This window comes from Bos grunniens, chromosome 25, assembly GCF_055505025.1.
Source record: "Bos grunniens cultivar Pamir isolate PY7600 chromosome 25, Bosgru_T2T1.0, whole genome shotgun sequence".
Lineage (NCBI taxonomy): Eukaryota > Metazoa > Chordata > Mammalia > Artiodactyla > Bovidae > Bos > Bos grunniens.
Window position 1 is genome coordinate 33,244,106 of NC_141189.1, and position 4,970 is coordinate 33,249,075.

At 40.3% G+C, this 4,970-nt stretch overlaps 1 long non-coding RNA gene across 1 annotated transcript; it reads right to left on the minus strand.

Moving 5' to 3' along the window:
• Positions 1 to 220: 220 nt before the first annotated feature.
• On the minus strand, positions 221 to 2,652 carry LOC147345429 (uncharacterized). Its single transcript, XR_015154232.1, has 3 exons — positions 2,530 to 2,652; positions 1,304 to 1,410; positions 221 to 463 (listed from the first exon to the last, which is right to left on the minus strand). It is a non-coding gene; the product is annotated as an uncharacterized LOC147345429 (long non-coding RNA).
• Positions 2,653 to 4,970: the final 2,318 nt, after the last annotated feature.

A 4,970-nucleotide genomic window follows, 5' to 3' on the forward strand; every position in this document is an offset into this window, starting at 1 on the left:
GGAAAAATGACCTAATGGAAGGAAGAAAAAGAAAAAGGACACAGCCCAGTGCCTGGCCTTTAATAAATGCTTAGTAATAACAGAGGAGGAAGAGGAGAAGGGAGGGGGAGAAAGAGAAATAGTGGAGTAGGAAGAAAGAAAGAGGCAGAAAGGCAGTGAAAAATATGCATTTGAAGGTGGAGAGTCTATTCACCATCAATGAGCTTACAGCCTTCTAGAATATTATAGAAAGGCATTCTTTTTCATGTTTACAAACCTCCCTCCTCCATAACCTTCAGACTCAGCTCTCTAGGTAAGTTTCCAAAACTTACAGAACACGATTGTTGCTCGTTCTGATCACTTTGATGCCAAACGGCTGTTTGGAGACCTCAACTTTATACGTCAAGGAAGAGGCAGCATTTCCTGTGAAGGGTTGCACATGTTCATGGGGCACTTCGTATCTGTTCTGGTTTTGGTCAGTTAACTGTCCAGAGAGGTTAGCAAAAAAAAGTCAAAATGAAAACATCTCTACTTTCTCTAAAACAGAAGCATGCCTACCAACACCATGCTTCCCAACACCTATGCTCCTGGCACTGGAATCTGGGCAGCAGATGACATTCTAATCTGAAATTATATCACCCATTTCAGATGTTTAACCCTTGGACGTAAGTTAGTTTTTAGGTAGAAACATACACTGTAAGTCTGCAGACATGACTTATCTCTAGAATTTTCAAAGCTGTGATCATTCTTTTCTTCCCCTCCCTACCACATTTCACATGGGGTATTGAGGGAAAATTCATGAAAGCCAAAACTCACCAGTGAACCCTATAATACATATCTGGGAACTTATCACACTGAAGGAAGGCAATAGGTACCTTCAACATACAGGTGCTAAGTAAGAAAATGACAGTAGAGAAAAATACTCTACTAGCAAATTTTTCTCTTTTGTAGTACCTGCAGTCCTCAGGAAGGGAACAAGAACCTCTCAAAATTTTTTCTAAATAAGCAGGTATCATGTGATACCACTTATATGTGGAACCTAAAATATGACACAAATGAATGTATTTACAAAAGAAAAAGACACAAAGACATAGAAAACAAACTTATGGTTACCAAATGGGAAAGGGGGTTGAGGAGGGATAAACTAGGAATTGGGGATTAACAAATGAAATCTATAATACATAACATATATTAACATATATATGATACATAACAAAACTATAATATATAGCATAATCCTACTGTAAAGCACAGGAAACTATATTCAATATCTTGTAATAAACTGTAATAGAAAATAATATGAAAAATATAAATAAACTACAACCTTAAAATGGAAACGGTTAGATGTCTGGTATTCTGCTGTGAGAAGGACATTGTTGACATCATTTCCAAACAGAGGTGAAGACAACCTTTTCAGCTGGGCTGTGAATCCTAACATGAAAAGGAAGAGAGTTTTCAGAGCCAGCTGTGTAAATTCACAAACAACAGCCACATACAAGTAAGCTTTGTGTCAAAGAGGCTGGTGAAAAGCCTTTACTTCCCATCAGAAGAGGAGACACAGATGTGGACCTCATCATACACACATACCACATTGGACCAGATTCTGAAGCTAGGTATTGCTATTACCTTATTCAAAAGCTATGCCTCTCTTCTCCAAAATCTGAACAGAAACATCCTTCTCCTTCCATCAGCCCACCAGTCACTCCTATACCCTTTACACTCTCAGTCCTCAATGTGTTCATATCCATTATTCCCTCTCTGTTGTCTTCATGTTACATCACAGGTGATCGTAGGCACTAATGCCATCTCCTTAGTTAGGTGACACACCAGATGAGAGTCCAGACCTTCTTAGAAAAGTCCATCGGGCCAAGAGGCCCTGGAGGAAGAGCATGCCTCTTCCTTTATGCTAAGAGCCTCCCCCAAGTGGTCAACTTCTGTTACCCCCAGAATCTTCATTATTATGCCTGTATTTTATGATGGGAGAAAAGAAGGGGGGATGTTTAGTCCATGAACAGTGACGCTAACTAGCTAACTTTAATAAAATGCTGATAAAATTGGAATTGTTTCCATATCACTAAAATTGCATTATATTAGAGCTGTTGGTAGTCTCAGAGGTGACTGAGTCCAAAACTCTCTCTTTAAAAGTTAGAAACTTGGGGAACAAAGAGATCACAATGTATGGACAAGGTTACATAAGGAAATGGCAACCCACTCCAGTATTCTTGCCTGAAAAATCCCATGGACAGAGGAGTCTGGTGGGCTACAATCCAAGGGGCCACAAGGAGTTGGACCCAACTGAGTGCACTCGCACACACATAAGGACAAAGACAGGAACAGGACATGTCTCCCAACTCTTAAGACAGAGAGTGATCTTTTCCCTTGATGCCAAAATAGATTCCAGTCCATGCTTAAGGGCAGTGCCCATCCTATCACAGGCTCTGTGGCTGCACAGAGCAACACCCTGCCTACTGCTACAGCTCTCTCCTGCAGTGTATAGAGCCACCCTCCAGAGGACCTGTAGTTCCTTCTTCAGGGCACAGTTCGGCTTACCTGCATTTGTGTTCACGAGGTCGCCCCCTACTTGATAGCCATGACTTTTAGAATAGTAGCACCAGGGCATACTTATGGTTCCCTGAGGACTCCAGCAACAGCCACGCTGGTCACGGGTAGCTTGAAATAAGAGATCAGACAGAGTAACTCCATTCATTGATAAATGTGATTGGAGCTTGTGGTCTCATGAACCTTGTTTTACAAATAAGTAACCTGATAGTCAGAGGAATCGTGCCACAGCCCAGTCAAAGCAGTGTTTGCCCTCAAAACTCATTTTTCTGGCTAACATCTTTCTTTGTTATTGTTATCCTATAACACTATATGATTGCAGTGCATTCTATACCTCTCATCAGAATAAACCTGATAAATTTATTTAATGATTCTAAACTACAGTATAGTTATATCACCAGTAAGCCAAAATAACAAATAACAAATAACAGCTTCATTAATTTTGGTTTTGGCTTTTTAAAAAAGGACTTTGCAATTAACTTTATTCAGAAGCTTTGAAATCAAAGTAAATTTGCTTTGACTTTTAAATGTGTATATTATATATCTGTGTATTTAGTATAGGTGACATATATGCATATATATTATGTATATTCGTAAATATATATATACATTTTTATATATAGTCTCTCAGTTCATCCCAAGGCAGAAAGCAACTGTTCCATGAAACCCAAATAGATTCTAATTCTTATTTTAAAAAGTTGCATGCCTTTAACTATAATTAAGACTCAATCACATGGATACTACAGGCTACCCAGGTGGCACTAGTGGTAAAGAGCCCTCCTGCCAACAGAAGAAACATGAGAGATGTGACTTTGATCCCTGGGTGGGGAAGATCCCCTGGAGAAGGAAATGGCAACACACTCCAGTATTCTTGCCTGGAAAATCCCACGAACAGAGGAGCCTGGCAGGCTACAGTCCATAGGGTCACAAAGATAGGACATGACTGAAGCGACTCAGCCTGCATGCACATGGATAACTAAAATGAAGACAATTGCTTTCTCATATCAACTAATCTGGAAGAAGCAGTCAAATTAAATACAACAAAATGCAAAGAAAGTGCTCCTCTTGAAATATTATAGCAAAAATAATAGGTTGTAGCTTCCAAGATCAGATTACAGAATGTCTCCTGTCTTACTCCCTGTCTTTCCCTTGTTCTGTTGGAGCCCTTACTCTGGGAGAAGTGAGGTGCTGGACTGCAGAGTGACCCACATGGTGAGGAACCGAGAGAGGTCTGTGGCCCACACCCAGCAAGGAACTCAGGCCCTCAGCCAAACCATCCTTGAGCGGCTGAATTCTGCTAATAATTACAGTAATCACAACACTCTCCCTTGAAAAGGATCGTCCCTCCGTCCCAGCAGACACCATGACCACAGTCTGTCAGAAGCCTGTTGGCCAAGAGCACCCAGATACACAGAGGCCAGATTTCTGACCATAGAAACTGTGAGGAAATAATGTTTGCTGTGCCAAGCCATTATTTTGGAGATAATTTCTTCCACAGCAACAGATAACGAACACACCCTGCTACATTTTACAGATGAAGAACCTCAGGCCACAGAATTCAAAGTTCACAGGGGTGAAGTGATTTGCCAAAGCTCACTTAGTTAGCTATTGAGAAGGCAAGGATCAAAATTTAGTTCTCTTGATCTCTGTTTCTTTGTTTCTGTAGTCTGGGTTAAGTATCTGCTGAACATACTTTCAGGGGGATATGGGAATGCTTTATGAGTGTAAGACACATAAAAACTGCTTAGATATATAAACAATTAGATTTAATCAAATGCTATTTTTTTTATTAATAACCGATATTAAAGATCAAAAAGTGGTGTCCATCTATGGCTTCTATTGCTATGGAATTAGGCTTCATTGTGAACTCAACTAGTCTGCAGGTTTTGTTTTTTCTTTTCAAAACCCATTCAGATGAAACTTCAGTATAACAGGAAAAGAGAAAGGTGTTGAAAAGAGTGTTAAGTAGAATGGTTTCAGGATGCTCCCCAGAGCTTAATAATCACTTCATTGAACTGGAAAGGGCAAAGATCAAAGAGTAGCCCAGGCAGCAGGAGAAGTGCTGGCTGCCTGGAAACCCCAGGCCCTGCAGCTGAGCTAAGCAGTGATGAGAAGCAGTGTGGGAAGAAGCAGAGCCCAGGCACACAGACAAGAGAGTAAGGAGTATGTGAAATATCGGAAGTGAGTTGCAGAGAAAAGCTATGAAAAACACAACATGAACAGGATCGAAGGCACACAAAAAGAATCAGACCTAAACCCAAGACACAAAACACCCCTTGAAGTCGAACCTGAGAATTAAAATTTAAGAGAAGCTGCCAAAATAATATAGGGTGTAGCATTTTCAATACAGTGCTAAGGGGAAAAAATTCTTAACGCAAAAAATAAGGAAAGAAAACATGTATATGGGAGTGAAGGTGAGTGGGGAGCAGTAC